Source organism: Saimiri boliviensis, chromosome 6 (genome assembly GCF_048565385.1).
Source record: "Saimiri boliviensis isolate mSaiBol1 chromosome 6, mSaiBol1.pri, whole genome shotgun sequence".
Classification (NCBI taxonomy): Eukaryota; Metazoa; Chordata; class Mammalia; order Primates; family Cebidae; genus Saimiri; species Saimiri boliviensis.
In genome coordinates, this window is record NC_133454.1 from 9,347,791 (window position 1) to 9,365,347 (window position 17,557).

Here is a 17,557-nt window from a genome sequence, read left to right on the forward strand (position 1 = left end):
CCAGGCCCTGCATTGCCGAAGAAATTATCCTGTTTTGTTTTCCTACTTCTAATAGCATGTTATTTTAATTTTGAGTTGGATCTTTGATTGTTAATAACTTAGGTAGATATCCTGTTGGTTGGAAACAAACATTATTCATTATCCTATTAACAGAGCTATTAAAAACCCTGTGTACTTTTGTATTTATCACACAACAGGTAGTGTTTGTTCTCTACACGTAATAAAATTCAAGTCCCTGGAGAAATGTGTCTCAGAATACAGCGACTAACGCGGAAAGATAGTTCATCTTGGCTAAAGTATTTTAATTACTTCCACAAGAAGAAAGGGAGTATATGTAAATTTTAAATAAAGATCAGCTCAGTAGACTTCAATAGATTCAGACAGATAAATTCAAGGTGAACACTATTATTAACTAATATTTAGGAAGTATTTTTCGTGTATGTGTATTCAGCACATTTATCATATGTATATTTACATTTGCCAGTTCTTGCTTTCCAGGAAATGTGAGACACGAATGTTTAGTCCCAGGTCTAAATGATGTTCCTCTTCGGTGTTCCTTCATAATTTATGCTCATTTCCATCAAATCACCTATGCACCCGTATTATAACTGCCTTGTCTGTCTCTCCCAAAAGTATGCATCTGGCCAGGTGTGGTAGTTCATGCCTGTAATCCCAGCATTTGGTGAGGTGGTGGTGGGAGGACTGCCTGAACCCAGGAGTTCAAGATCAGCTTGGGGAACATGGTGAGACTCTGCTTCTATGAAAATTAAAAAAATTAACCGGACATAGTGGTGTGCACCTTTGGTCCCAGTTACTAGGGAGGCTAAGGTGGAACAATTAATTGAGCATAGGCGGTCAGGCTACAGTGAGCCATGATAGGTGCCACTGCACTCCAGCTTGAGTGACAGAGTGAGACTTCGTCTGAAAAAAAAAAAAAAGTGTATCTCTGAGTTCTCAGAGGGCAGATGCTATGTCTTTTTTTTTTTTTCCCCTATTCCTGGTGCCTACGGCATGTCTTTCTTTTTTCTATTCCTGGTGCCTAGGGCAGGATAAGTAAAGGAAATGTATGGAAAGGGTAAATTGCCAAAGACAGGAAAACTCAGACATGAAAAATATTAGCAGAGAAATAAGTGAATGAATCCAGAAAATAAGATCAATCACAAATGCAAAGTATAAAAGTGACCAATCAAATGAAAAGTCTGGAAATGTTACTACTGCAGTAAAGAATGTTTAAAGAAAATCATGAGTGTTCTAGTATCTCTTTTGTTACAAGTTCTTGAAATTTAAAAATGCTTTTTAAGCACTTACATGATTTTAAAAATGCACTTTCCCTGAGATAAGGGGAAAAAGCAATTATCTTTTGACCGTGAAATCACATGGATTCAGAAATCCAATAACTTAAGAGAATGAATACTCTCCTAAAAGAATGATTTTTTTAAAGCCTAAAACTTCCACCCCACTCCCAGTGAACATTCATCTACTTAAGTTCCACTTAAAGGCTCGAATGATTCTTCACTTTTGCTTTTCAACAGGGGAGGCAGACAGCTAAGGAAGAACATTCTCATCATTCCACCCCAGTTCCACCGCAGGCAGCCCGTATCATGAGGCCAAAGTAATGTGAAAACAGTGGCTGGTGAACTTTCTGCAGATGTCAAAAGCCAAATAGATTAAATGTGTTAAATCATGAAAGATAAAGGAGAGTCACACTGCCTCAGGAGTCAATTAAAAATGTATAACTCAGTTGTGTATCTGTAAATTCTAGAAATAGTCTCTTTGTTCAGCCAAAAACATTGAAAAGAAAGAGTTCCAGTAAGTACTCAGTTGTTTGGCTGAGTGAAAAGAGTATTTATTACAAGTAGTTATTACAGATGATGATTTACAAACTTGGACATTACTCTCAGAGTGTTATTATGATGATCAAAGTTAACTCCCGACTAGAAGCTAATTAATTCAAGCCACAGTCACCTTGTGCTTAATAGATATATCCTCACCATTCATTTTGTGAAGCAGGGCACGACATTGCCAAAACAGTTGTACTTTCTCCCAAAAGTGTTCTCAGAAGATGAGGCCCACAAGTACCTATCGGTGAAAGTTCCTGAGATTTCTGGTGGACAGCACTGTAGAAAAGTGAGGAATGAATAATGTACGTTTCTTTGTAAGAACTTTATTTAGTGGGGAGCCAAAGCTATTTCTATTTTATGGCAAGAGCATTTGGGGAGAAATACTCCCAAATGATGTTTTAGAGTGTGTGAGAGGCAGCAGAGCTTGCCAAGCATGTGGAGAGTTTAACACCACAGTGTACACTCACGGAAGGCTATTTGCTCCAAATTTCCTGAAAAAAATCTCATTCTACACTTAAACATGTAACTTTGTGAATAGGCATCCTTCTTTTCTTTCTGGCTTTGTCAAAAGAGTATGTCAGGGTTTTTAATAGCCAGTCAAAGTATGAAGAAATAATTCACCAAAATATATAGAGAATGTTCTGGGAAGTCTTGCAGTATAACAGTAAGAGGAACCAGTTTATGAAACTTCCATATCGATTAGAATTTTGCTACATTGAAAAATGCATCAGAAAGTTTATGATAAAATGATTCTTGGATAGGCTTTAAGGCAATAGGAATATCTATTGATCATAAAGAGTTATCTGTTTGCATGCTTCAATTGATAGGACCATTACTATAACATACAGGCTCACGGTCTTCTCGAAATCTCTAGAAATTCTAAAAAAACAAAAAGACGACATAAGTTAAAAGGTCACTGCATCACCACCAGCTGCAGGCTACTTGGTAAAGACGCATGGGTAATGTCCAAGTTCTGATCCCTTTGGTTTTGAAATCTGATGATCAGAGTCCTAAGACATATCACTGCAATCCAGGAAGGCTTAATGTGAAACCCATATGTCCTCTTACGTAGCTTCTCCTTAGACAGACTTAGGATGCCCAGGTTGGCCCAAGCCTCAGTGCTCTATATTGGTGCCTTTGAGTTTGTGGGTCTGCTGCCAGGGTAATTTATTATTGAAAACTAAGAGTGACAGGGACTCATCACGTTCTGAGTCTTCGGTAGCAACAATAATATTGAGGCCCCTCATTCATACTACTTCCAAGCACTTTAATATCTGTGATCACATTTCATTCTCCCAACAACTTGACTAGGAAAGTTGGTCAAGCCACATTAACCCCACCTGTTAACGGATCAAAAATCCAGCAAGAGAACAAAAGCTTTGCCCAAAGTCACTCACCTTGTAGGTGACAACACACCATACAATACTCAGCACGTTGTGAAATCCAGGTGGATACCACAATATTCCAGAGACTTAAATGGCATCAGTTCAAACTTACATACTATTCCAGCAAAAATTAACTAAACATATTTGTTGAATAAGTGGGGAAGGAGCTTGTCTTCATCAAAGAACCGTATTGTTTATATCAGAATACTTTGAATTCACGATTCCTGATCTGTACTATGTACTATGTATTCAGTAAGTACTCCTTGAGGACCCGCAATGCAAGAGCACTGTGGGAGAGAGATGACGATGAACAGAAACATGGTCCTTGCTCCACAGGAGCTTCCCATCTGGAGGAGATGACAGCCATGATTACAAATCACAAAGGGAGGTGGAAGTGAAGACAAAGCTCTGCATGTAAGCCGTGTACAAAAGCAGCCAGGCTAAAATTTCCCAGCGGGATCATCAACGCTTTGGTACCATTTTAAATGTTACTCTAGTATCTTGGGGAACCTTGTGCTTTAAATAAATGCCCTTTGCTTTTGGGGAGTTAAATGTCCCCACAGTAAAAATCTATAGTATTGAGTTCTCTTCTCATAAGGTGGTTATGGAATTCTTCCTCATAAAATGGGATGTTTTAAATCTATCTGGAGTGATGATGTATTTGTATTATTTCAGACGGTTTCCTAGAGAAATTCTCAATGTCCTGCTTAACCTTAAGACCTATGCTTCTTATGAAACGCTGTAGAAGAAAAGATTACAAGTTTTACACATCCTTTTGAAATGTAAGAAGTAAAGGTTAATAGGAGAGTAAGTTTATTTGCCCCAATTCTCCCTACCACCCTGATGCACTGTCTCAATGTGAACAATAAAAAATCAGTAGCTCTCTCTATTTGTTTCTGGCAGCTTTTTTGAAACAAGCAGGGAGCCCGATTCTGTGAGGCCTGATTCCAAGGACAGCAGGGAGGATGAATGAGCCTTCTTGCTAACACTGTCACACAACGGAACAATTCTTGACACTGTATGGCTCCTGGGCTCCTGTTACATGAGTAATACATTTTCGGAACTAAAACAATGTTCATTCTTCCCAAATTTCAGTAATTAATTCCACTGAATTAAAAAAAAAAAACTAAAACACATGGAAAATTCTGACTGCTTATTTTTAGTAATTCTATGTAAAAATTAAACAAGCTTGATTCTTATCTAATGGCTATGTCATCAATTTTTGTAATCCACATGACTATTGTGTGTTTCTTTATGAATAAACACATACACACACAGACACACACACACACACACAATCTCTCTCATACACACACACATACATACACAGTGTGATGTATATACAGACACACACCTTTTAACTGTGGTTTAGGAAGACACTCTGGGTGAGATTTTTAACCTGTCTGAATTGCTGCAGATAGGGATTAGGATCCAATTACTTGCATGTGACACCACCACATTATAACAGAACAAAATTCTCTTTGCTATTCCTTAGACCCTAAGTACCACGGCTACCCACAGAGTCCCTGATCATAAGGAAAGGACCCCAGATGAATGGAAATCAGAGACTAAAATCAAGAGTTGGTATATCCTCCATTACACAGGGCAATCAGCAGACCAAGCAGATCACCTGAAATTCCAGTTTCTTCCCCCTCTGCTGAGAGTATATACTTCATCTTCTGCTTTTCCAAACATTTTTGAATTGTGACTGAGGATTTCGTAAGATATTACTATTTCAGTCTTCTGAAATTCGCAATTAAATACACTCTATTTAAATAGATGTCACCTTGCCACCTTTTTGGAAAGGTATAAGAGAAAAAAAATTAGCTATCACAGGAAAATAATTCATAGTTAAGGCTATTTCTTCTCTCTTAACCACATTCTGTTGTCTTTTCATGGCAACAAATGTCTATAGTCAGAGTCTGGTTCCGGCTTTCTAAAGACATCAGTGAGATGGGCAAGGATGGGAAGATCGTATCTCTTTTTACCCATATAAAAGGAAAAAAATAAAAGACCACCCTAGAAGTGACTAAAATTGCATCTGAGAGATCTTTTAAATAAATGAATCAAATTCTCACTTTATTGCCCTAATACGAGGAATCTTTCATTTTCAAAAGAGTATCGGTGATGCCGTTAGGTTATGACTTGCTTCCTAAAGATGAAATTTCTACTGTATCAATAGCTAATGAGGCCTGATAATTTTCTGGAGAAACTGAAAGGACAATGCTAATGGCCTGGGGTTCACAGAGAAGGTATAGATCCATTACAACTAATTTATTTTTCCTAGCAGTTTGGTATGTGTCTGATCAGACACCTCTAGGGTCAACTGCCATGACTTATTTTTCATTACTTAACAATTCTGACCCCAAATGCCATTCTTCTACTCAATTTCACTCTTTTGCAGTGTAATTGGGTCTTACTAGATCAATGGGAATCATTTTCATGGTTATCTCAACATGGTTTGTTGTCTGGGGTGAAGAATTACGGCTTACTCTGCAAAGGTGCACATTTGGGCTTGGTGAGCATCTTGCAAGGCTGGGGTCAGGAATGTCATGATCGTCATCACTTCCCAAAGCTGCAGGGCTGTGGCCTACCTCAACTTGAACCCTCTGCTGGTGACGGTCACATGGCAGCTCCAGATATAAAATGTCTGTGTCAGTACCACAGTTTGGTTGCCAAGAATGAGACTTCTCTATGACCTGAAAGAGTAACTCAGCTCCCAAGCGGGAACTGTGCAGAGAAACTCAAGAAAGATCAGGCAATGCCTTCAAGGAGCCATCTTCACAACAGCAGAGAATAAGAGAAAAACATTGTTTCTGGATCAGACAGGTTTGCCATGAGAAGCCTGGTTTTTCCATGATTCTGGGCTGTACGACCTTGGGTAAATTTAGATTATGTCTCAATGTCCATATTTGTTACATGGGAATAGCAGTATCTGCCTCACAGAGATTTTACTAGAATTAAATGAAATAACACGTTAATTATTCAACAAATATTTACAGAGAACCCACTACTTTCCAGATACTAGGTTACGCACTAGAGGTCAGGCACTGAGGATACAAACCTAAATTACTCCACCCCATCTTCCAGGGACTTTGAATGTAGTATGTAACAGTGCAACACAGTGCTTTGTGTATAGCCAACGTAGGTTTTAAATGTAGGTTCGTGGTTTTACTCAATCATTGTAAATGAATTTTTCTTTAAAATTGTTAACACATTCATAGAAATAGAGCACTCACTGCTATCATTAATATCTATCTATCTATCTATCTATCTATCTATCTATCCTCATCCATCCATTCTTCTAGTTGTTCATTTGTGAATAGTTTGTGTCCATCAGCTTAACACATTTACAGCTGGAATGAACAAAACATTTAGTATTCAGTAGACCTCTGGAATGGCTGAAGATTTGAGAGCAAACGCTGTATAAGTAATGATCTTGATGATACTAGTCTCATGGAATGGTCTTAATGCAAATGACTTTGTCTGAAGACAGTGAGAACCTCTTCCAGGAAAAACCCTTATGTGAACTGCCATGATTATTCTCTGAAAACTCCAATTCAGCACTGCAATCATGAAAATGGCTATGATTAGCCCCCTAGTGACCTGAGAGTGTTAATGCCACTTCCCAAAGTGTCGAGCAAACAATCAAGAAGAGCATGGTGCTGGAGAAATCAGGCTTGTCATTCAGCACAAGGAGGTTTCAGATATGCATGCCCTAAGTCAGACATGACATGCTCAAACTCCACTGGGAGTTCCTGCACGGAGGTGTTGTAGAACCCTCCTGGCCTGTTTATTATCATATTTAATTAGCCACCAAGTTCTGTTAATTCTACCACCTAGATATATCTAAAACCTACCTTCCCTTCTCCATCCCCTACCTTAGTTCAGATCCCCATTCATTCTTACCTAGACCTGAGCTATCGCCTCCTGATTGGTCTCCTTTTATTTGATCTTGCTCTATCCATAAGCCGTGCTCTTTTTGCAGGCTCAGGGACCATTTTGTAAAGAAAATATGATTATTTGTTTGCCAACATTTTCAGCATGATCCCTTAGCAAACATGCATGCTGTGCCTACTCTTCCTGTCTTTCTGGTTTTGTTACACACACCTTGTTCCTTCTCTCTGAAATATATACATTGTTCCTTTTTCTTCCTGACTACCTGGCAAATGTCTACTTTTGTTGTTCTTCATTTTTCAGTACTTATAATGTTCCAAGAAATACGAATATTGCTTTTTTTAAAAAAAAAATCAATTGACTATTTTCTAGTGCCTTATTATTATGATGAGCAACTGAAATTATCTCATTTAACTTCCAGAGTAAATGTTACTTAGACTTTAGGGTTCAGTTAAAATGCCATTATATTGCAATTTAAAAAAATCCTACTGCCCTGGACAAGGTCAGCCTTTGCTTCTTCTAGTGCTTAACAGCCTTTGGCATAGACTTTTATGTAATCCCTTCTCTGCATTCCTTGTGCTTGTTTGCCGGACTTGCGACAAAAAGAACTTGCTGTATCCTTAGTACCTGAGCCAGTGCTGGATACCTATTAGGTACTCAAACATGTGGTATCCCACTGACACGAGTGACACAGACAGAACCACAGCTTGCTTCTCACTCCCTTCCAGAGATAATCCTTTTTCCAGAAGAAGCGGGTAGACTTCCATAGGCAGGGTCTGGTTATTAAGAACTCTTACCATAATTAAACCAGTAATGTACTCGCCTGTTTTAAAACATCAGATACTCAGACAGTGCTTTGGAGACTTGAAAACTTCATGTAAATTCCAAAGGTACCAATTTATCCCAAAAGAATTATTGGGGATCCAGAGCTTCCTGGCATATTAGGTAACGGCACATATTAAACAGATGCTTTGCAGCAAAGGAAAGTATACTTTAAAACACTGCTCTGTTCATCAATTATCTAACTAAATCTCCTAATTAACATTAGAAAACCTTTCAAAAATAGATAGAAAGAATATCAAGAAGCATGTATATGCCCCTACATAATCATCTCTCTTGTGAGGATTCCCAAATCTGTACCTACAGCTTCAGTATCCTGCACCAGCTTTCACCCCATATATCCAATGTCTTCATGGGAAGTTTCACTTTTTTGGCTCCCTTGCATCTAAAACATAATGTGCCAAACTCAACCCATAGCTTCTCTCTCAAACCACATCTGCCCTTCAACCTAGGGACCACCATGCTTTTATTCACTTAAGCTTATAGAGCTGTGGGCTCCACCCTCTCTGTCTCATACTGATGGTTCTTCTCAGAAGACTGTTGTCCATCTCTTTACGTATGCTTCAATTGCTTTCTCCTAGACCTGGACCCTACAGTTTGATAACAAAGTCACCATCTCATAACTGGTATTCAAGCCTTAAGTCTATTCCTCATCTAGGACATTGTACACAGGCAGCTAAAAGAATCTATCATTTTGTAGATAAGAGACCACCAAGACGACCAAATTCCATCACAGCCTTGCTTCATATTACCTATTCAAATTGATTTCCTAAACTTTCACGTACAAGTCTTCTACTAGTAACACCAGAATGTGTCCAGTTCACTTGAGTCTTCCCCCAAACCTTCCAGAATGCAGAATTGGTTTATTTATATATTAAGTGGTTCCTGAGCCTGTTTCTTCCAGTGGCTCCCAGTTGCATCCACACTCTCTAACAAGGCACACGTAGCCTGCTGACATCCAGCCTTCTGCCTCAGTCTTGACTACCTTGTGTCCCACTGTCCCTGTCCCCCCATTCCACGCCTTTCCTCCTCTCTAGGCTCTAAGTCAGCTACTTACCCCTCAGCAAGCCTGCTGTTCTTATGTCTGGAACACTCTGTGCAGTGAATTTTCTTCCTGGGTCTAACTTCCAGTCTTTTTAAACATCTAACTCAGTGATTATCCCTCAGGGAAGCGGTCTTTCATCATCTTTCCACCCTCCAAGTCAAGCACACCTGCTCTGTGATCTCTCCCAAAGCACTTATCAAACTGTCCCTTAGAAGACAGGGGTGGAGGTCATTTGTATTTGTGTCCCCAGTGCTTAGCCTCTAGTGCTTAACCTAGTATCTGGAAAGTAGTGGGTTCTCTATAAATGTTTGTTGAATAATTAATATGTTATTTCATTTAATTCTAGTAAAATCTTTGTGAGGTAGATATTGCCATTCCAATGTAACAAACATGGACACTGAGACAACATTTAAATTTACCCAGGGTTGTACAGCTCAGAAGCAATGGAGAAACCAGGATTCTCATGGAAAACCTATCTGATCAGAAGCAATGTTTTTCTCTGACTCTCTACTGTTGTGAAGATGACTTGTTACAAAGAGGTTTGTTTATTGTCAGTTTTTAAAACTTATTAAACCATACGTACCTAGAGAGTATAAGCAATATTTTCTTCATCTTTGTGTCCCTAGCCACAGAGCAGGCACTCAAAACATGCTTACCGAATTAATGAGTAGGTCAGTGAGTGAGTAATGGATAAAAAAACGCCTGTTCAAATCTCATCCTACTTCCAGGGGCAGTGATTGTTATTTCACTTCTATCAGCTTCTACGTCTCAAATTTTATTTTGTTCTTTCTATAAATAGATTCTAATAGCATTCAGCCACTCTCTGTATTATAATTAAATTATACATTGTTTTTGGTCTTGTTTGCTTCCTTGCTCCTTAAACTTTTCTGACAATGCTACCAGTACCTAGCATAAAAAAAAATTAGTAAATTGCTATGAGTAAATTAGTAAATTAAACAAGCAAAATATATATATATATATATATATATATATATATATATATATATATCCCGATGGCAAAAATAAAACCAGTAGAAAAAGTAAAGCAAAAGTTAGAAGACAGAATAAATCTGAGGAAGGTGACAGGAAACTATAGGCAATTGGAATTTATGATCTATAACTGAACATGAAACTCTGAACAATTAGAGTCATTCATTCAACAAACATTTATTAAGCAATTTTTATGTGTCCTCATTATGCTAGGTACTGGCATTATGGCACAATATAATTTATTGAGGAGACTAATGCACCTCCTTTAAATTATTTAAAAAAAAAAGCCTGTTGTATTAGAGATATAAAAAGGGTGTACAGATGAAGGCACAATCAACTGCAATTGTGCCCTGGGGAGAGGGTCTTCTCACTGCCTTAAGGACTTTTTTTTTTTTTTTTTTTTTTCCTCCAAAGAATGAATCTAAAGCCTCACAGAAATCATTCAGCCACCAGAGAGTAAGACACTATCATTATCCTAGACTTGAGATGATATGAAATCTATTTGCTGTGCATAGATCACCAAGAAAAACTGAGGATGGAACCTGGATCACCGGAATGATGCTGCCACTCCTCGTTTAAGTGCCTATTTTATAAAGTCTCTATCTCTCTGGTCTTCAGCGGGAGCTGAACATCTATAAGATGGAATTGAAAGATGGGTGCTGTTGATCTAGGCCAGAGTTTCTCAACAAGGGCAGTATTGAACATTTAGCATCACATAATTTTGGTTGTGGGAGCTGTCCTGTGCACTGTAGGATGGCTGACAGCATACTTGCCTCTACTGACTAGGTACCTGCTCTCTGCTATTCTGACAACCAAACACTGTCTCCAGACATTTCCAACTGTCCCCTGGGGTTAAAACCGGCACCTGTAACGAACAAATGATTTATTCAAGGCTTCAAAAATATTACAGGTTTGAGAGCAACTGGAAAGCAAAACATCAATGAATTTCCTCATATACATTCCCATATGAGATGGCAAAATGCCGAATTTTAGAAAGAGGATAAAGTGTTGGACTGAAGGACATTCTCATGGCACCATAAATATTGTGAAAGATTTTGCTTCAACAAATGCAAGTTGGTAGGTGAGGAGGTGGGTGATACAGAAGACAAGTCAAAATCATTCATAATCGAGGGTCAGCTATCATAGAAAGGACCTGCTCTGCTCATTTGAAAGCAACTGCATTAGTTCTAAGGCATAAGAAGACCTATGATAAAGGCAGGAGGATGAAAAAATATTTTTTAAAACTACATAATTAAAAAGAGTCTTATTTGAGATGGTGAATGGAATATTCTCGAGACGTAAATGAGCGTCTCTCAGAAATTGCTAGAAATACCAGATTGTAGAACTAAGCAGAATTTTTACACGTTAAAAACACATTAATAAACAGGTTTGAAAATTTCTAGGAATCCCACATGGAGACTAGGGTTGGATGAGCAAAATTGCCTTCTTGCATAAATTCAAAAGCAGGCCAATAGACATTTTATAACCAGTATCATCAACTTCACATAACTTAAATTCTGTATAAACCACTAGACTTGGAGTCAAGGCAAAAAAAACTACGGTTCTGTCCCTTTCCTTGCTCCATCAGCCTGGGATTGGATCCCTCTAAAGCTCACATCCTCACCTTCCAAATGGACAAATTGACATCAATCTCATGGAGCTGCAAATGTGATAATGTAATGTATGTAAAAGAACTTGCAAACTCTAAAACTCAGAGTTCACATATCAAAATTTTGATATGTTAATTTTTTTTTGAGACAGGCTCTCACTCTGTCACCCAGACTGAATGAAGTATAGTGATGGGATCACGGCTCACTGCAGCTTTGAATTCCTGGGTTCAAGGGATCCTGCCCCATCAGCCTTCTAAGTAGCGAGGACTACAGGTGTGAGCCACTATGACTGGCTACTTTTAAAAACTTTTTTGTAGAGATGAGGGTCTCACCATGTTGCCAAGGGCGATCTCTAACTCTTGGAATAAAGTGATTCATTCTCCCACCTCGGCCTCCCAAAATGCTGGGATTACAGACGTATTCTACCTGGCCCAAATACATTAACTTTAAGCAATTTTTATATATGTTATATATGCTTAATGTAGAAAAATCATGAAAACAGGAAAATAAAATATTTTTTAAAATCACTCATGATTGCATTACTCAGAGATAACCACTAGCCTCTCATAGATCCTGAGCATGGAATTTACTAAGAATTCTAGAGTAGTCTAGTAGTCTTAAGAGTATTCAGATTAAATGGATGTCTAAAAATGGTTTTTAAATTAAATTTTAACTTAATTTTTTAAAGTAGTATGACCACCTGATCTTTCCATTCACTACCATTATCATCTTACTGTTTTCTGTTTTATAGTTTCAGTCTGGGATCCTTTTGTAGTTCCTAAGGGTAATAACTGGGTTTTCACATAGATGAGAGATTGTCTCCCTCAAATCTTGTTATCTAACTGATGTGAAATAATAATAATAAAATTTCGTTTTCTTGCACGTAGCCATACCAATAGTAACAATGACATTTATCGAGCGCTCTGCATTTGTCAGTCAGTCTGTTTGCAACCACGCAACTCAGAAAGCAGTACTGGCACCTTGTCCTCTACCACAAGGATCAAGTGCACCAGTAGAAGAGTCAGGGAAAAAACGACTTGATATGTGGAAACAAACAAATAGAACAGGACACTCTGCCTTCAGGATAAGCAAAGTTTTGGAACCCTTTCTGTGGATTGTGATTCTCAACAGAAACAGTGTAACCCCTGTGTAGCGAGCTGAATGATGGCCCCAAAGATAGCAAATCCTAATCTCTGGAACCTGTAAATGTCACCAAATTTGAAAAAAGCTCCTTTGCAAATGCAATTAAATTAAGAATCTTGAGATGAGGAGATCATCCTGAATTAACCTGGTGGGCCATAGATGACATCACTAACGTTCTTGTAAAAGAGACACAGGGAGATGAGGTTACACTCGGAAGACGAAGAAACAGATTAGAGGGATGTGGCCACAAGTCCTAGATGCTGGCAGCCACCTGAACCTGGAAGAAGCAAGGATTCTTTCCCCAGAGCCTCTGAAGGCAGGCTGACCCTGACACATTCATTTCAGCCCAGTGAAGCACTAAGCAGTGTCTCTTGGAACTATTGACTGTTTTTCTTTAAACATAGCTATTTACCTAACATTTAGATACATCTTAGTCACATGGCACACATAGTTTTCTCTCTTGTCTTTCATTTAACTTTTTTAAACAAAGGCACACTGCCTGTGAGGTAGCCCTGCTCCACAAGGAGCAGTTAAAAACAAAAACCAAAAACCAGAAAACAAATTCAAACTATTCAGAACTCCTCTTACTAATATGGGTAATTCATTTTCTAGTATTAGTTAAGGTAAAACACTGATTTCAAAAACAGTGTCTGAGAATCTATAGATACCTCATGAAGGTGGTATCTGGGATGAGAAGCTCTAGACCACCATAGCAATGTCAAACCACTCCCTGAGGGGAACATCACACAAGGGGGCCTGGTGAAAGGTAGGGGGCGTAGGGGAGGGATAGCAGGGAGTGGGGGGATCGGGGAGGGATAACATTAGGAGAAATACCTAATATAGGTGATGGGGGGGATGGATGCAGCAAACCACTATGGCATGTGTGTAACTATGTAACAATCCTGCATGATCGGCACATGTACCCCCAAATGTAAAGTATATATACATATGTGTGTGTGTGTGTGTATATATACACACACATATAAAACCACCCCCTGGGAGGTTTCAGAGACCCAGTTGTTCGGTACGCCTGTGCAGAGATATGGGAGTGCCACCATTGGCCAGCATGCTCTCTCAAAGGGTGGAGAACCCTGAGGAGAACAGCCAGCAACAGAGAAGTGCAAGAATAAAAAGAAGCCACAGAAAAGGAAGTGGGCAGGCCAGCCTTACCGGCAGCATGGTGAATGGCAACAGGGGCCGCAAGCTGCAGGCTGAGAGAAGACTGGAGCGTGCAGGTAAGCTGTGAGAGAGAGAGGCGCATGGGAACTGCAGGATGTCACTTTAAAGACAAAGATGATCTCTAAGGTGTGTGAGGAAAGCATAAAGGACCCTGCACTCGATGAACACGGGAGACATTAAAGAATGCCAGCCACTGCTCCTTAGACAGTGCGTGCTGCCCGTGGTCCGTGTCGGTTCTGCAGCCCAGCCATGCCACCCATACCTGACTGATGATGACGCCTGGCACTGGTCCTCCTATCTGTTTCGGCAGGCAAGACTGTATTTTCTATTTTATAAAATATTTAATAGAAACTAATTAAAAAGAAAACATTCTCTGTCAGGTCTTCCTCTTACTCTCATTTCATACCATGTTGTTTTTTTTTTTAAAGCATTTATCACAGATTTACTACAGTTCAAGCTAAAGTATTTATGTCACTTTTACTTAATGTCTGTCTTCCCTGACAGGCTGTATCTCCCATGAGTTCACAGGCAATGTCTGTCTCAATCACCATTTATACTCAGTCTCCTAACCAGTGACTTTTGGTACTTGATATATTTCTAAAAATAAGTCTTTGATTATCCAGTTTGCTCTCTGAGGGCACCAGGTATCAGAAAGAAGCCAAATTGCTAAGAATCAATATGCTGAAATAAACAATATGTAAACCAACCAGTTTGCCAGAAGCCAATTTGCCAAAAATCAATGTGCTAAATTTACCAAAACATTGTTTTCTTGTAGCTGATTATGAAGTTAATAGAAATTCATAGTAGATTCAGTAGTTTTAAAAGCTTTTGAATATTTTAGGGAAGCTTTAGATGATAATTTTTTCATTTTGTCATAAGAGCAGTATTTTAGTAAATGTTCATTTTATTGAGATTTAAGAATTCTAGGGAGATTTAGACTTCTGTCGAATAGATTTAACATTAAGGTAAATGTGACAGTGTCCTGTTCTCTTGAGTAATTCCAACCTTATTTCCTTTCCACTGCTTTGGACACTCTCCGCTTTTTATGTTGAATATGTCTGCCCACTGCTACTGAGTTGACAAATCCCACTTATTCCATGTCCTAGATACTAGATAATAACAAATTATCTTAGCATTTAAAATAGGATGATTTTGGCCATTTCAGATTTCTTTAGCTGTTTTTAAGGTAATTTTCTATTATTTTGGAGCTTAACCATTCTTTAACTTTCAACCAGACTGACTTAGCCATAATCTGGTGCTTCTGGCAACAAGTTAAATTTTATCACATCACGTGTGAAGGGGTTGTTTCAGGCATCTGAGTATCTTTCCATGCCATGAATGTCTTTTAAAATATTTTGAATTTTAGGCATTTTATCATTCTTTTACTAACCGATCAAAGAGCATATCAGCTTAAAATTTGTATTTCTAAAACTTAGTAGCCACAATTTCACTATTTCCCATCGATATGGTTGTTCTGTATCTTTCCTCAGCAAATTCATATCTATGATGAATATATGAGATACCTGAAATTGCAATTGTTGACTATAAATATGCTTTTCTGATTAAACATATGATAAAACAATTAAACCACTTATGCCCATATTTTCTTTTTTTTTTTTAGGCGGAGTTTCGCTCTCGTTACCCAGGCTGGAGTGCAATGGCGCGATCTCGGCTCACCGCAACCTCCGCCTCCTGGGTTCGGGCAATTCTCCTGCCTCAGCCTCCTGAGTAGCTGGGATTACAGGCACGTGCCACCATGCCCAGCTAATTTTTTGTATTTTTAGTAGAGACGGGGTTTCACCTTGTTGACCAGGATGGTCTCGATCTCTTGACCTTGTGATCCACCCACCTCGGCCTCCCAAAGTGCTGGGATTACAGGCTTTAGCCACTGCGCCCGGCCATGCCCATATTTTTCAAGAAATTGACTATTCCTTGAAATGCTTCTATAAATATAGAGAAGGAAAACTGCAGAACTTTCTAGAAATTGTCATAGTTATTAAAACAATTCCATCCTATGGTTGATCTTTTAGTAAAGTCTTTTAATTTTATATTTTTGTGGTATATAATAGATGTACTTGTTTTCAGGGGACATGTCCTAATTTAATATATTATTTGTAAGGATTGAATCAGTGTAATTGGAATATCCATCACATTAAATGATTATTTTTTCCTTAGTAAATTTGATGAAGCGATTTAGACGTTTAAAAAGCAACATTATTTTAGTAATCGATTAAACATGCTTTTAATTTATAAATCTAAAAAATTTAAATAAATAAACTGTCTACATGTAGAGGGATAATGGAGACATGGAAAGTCTCTCCAGTATGGCACCCTGACAAGGCTTTTACAATTATTTCATTCTTGGCTCAATAGAAAAGGAGTTTATAGCAGAGAAAGGGATGTCTAATTCAAAGGAAAATAGAACCGCACTTTATCAGTTGATGTGAGTATGCTTCTAAGAACCTTGCCTAGGACTTTTATAAATCTCAACTGTATCTGAAGCAACAACTTATAGAGAGCAAATGGTAATTTAAGGTGTCTTTTAAGATGCTAGACTTCCACATCCATAGAATCGCTTAAAAAAAAAAAAAAAAACAAAAACCAAACTTCTTAAGTAACAAGATCCTTTTTTTTTTTCTTATATTAGGTAATTGAAAGTGCGAATTTAATTGACACCACCATGCTGGGAGCTGTGTTTATAGAAAGCGGATGCCTAGGGATAGGAAAAGTCACGCTGAACACTACACTTTGATTAGGTAGTTGGGAGATGGATTTTTCTGTCTGAGACCTAAGCCTGAACTTGAAGAAGATTTTCACAGTTGAACTGTCACAATTTTTAATGGCTGTGGGCAAAAGTCTTAGGTTCTGATGTGATTCATGTCAATATCAGCAGAGCTGCGAGTGCTTTTCCTGGCTGGCTCTCAGCCTTCAGGCCCCCATATTTAAGAAGGGGCCCATTTCTTAAGAAACAACTGGCAGTGGGATAATGATCTCACGGTTTTATCAAGTTTGTGAAATCATAGTTGGTGATTTCTCACTACCCAGTGCTGATTTTCCTTCTGGTGGGTGGCTTAACAGACATGGTAAATTGTATAAATTTCTTTTCTAACATTAGTCAATTGGATTGAGGGTTTTTTTCCCCCATTCTTGTCTTGGGTGTTTCTCGTTGTATTCAGGCGAATGTTTTGGTTTACTCCTGAACTTTTCCTATCACTGTGAGAGAAGTTATAGCTGGCAAATGACCAGAATTAAAATAGATACCCTAATATAGTTGCTTCTCAATTACTCAATGTGAACTAACCACATCACTAAAATTTGATTCCCATTTTGTGGTCTCCTGCTCCTCTGGCTTTGGACCCATTTAAAGGTGTGTACTTGAGGAAAACAAAACAATCTTTATCCTAGGTAAATCTCTGGCCAAAGTTTGAAGGAAAATTCAAACAGTTTTAGCAAGAGCTGCGTTACTCCTGCCCAATTCTAGCAGGGATAATTAATTCGACATTTAATACAAATGAATACTGTGACTGTATTTAACATACCCAAATCATCTTCATCATGAGCCTTACTTTACTTAAATGGAAGGGATAAACTGGATAGCACCAAAGCAAATTTAGCTAATTACTGTAG

The 17,557-nt window shown here is 38.4% G+C and overlaps 1 protein-coding gene and 1 pseudogene across 4 annotated transcripts in view; one reads left to right on the forward strand and one right to left on the reverse strand.

Moving 5' to 3' along the window:
• FAT3 (FAT atypical cadherin 3) overlaps nucleotides 1-17,557 on the reverse strand; it is a 669,312-nt gene that overhangs the window by 159,283 nt on the left and 492,472 nt on the right. The gene's annotated exons all lie outside the window — the stretch shown is intronic.
• LOC120361022 (small nucleolar RNA U13) lies at nucleotides 12,372-12,461 on the forward strand (annotated as a pseudogene).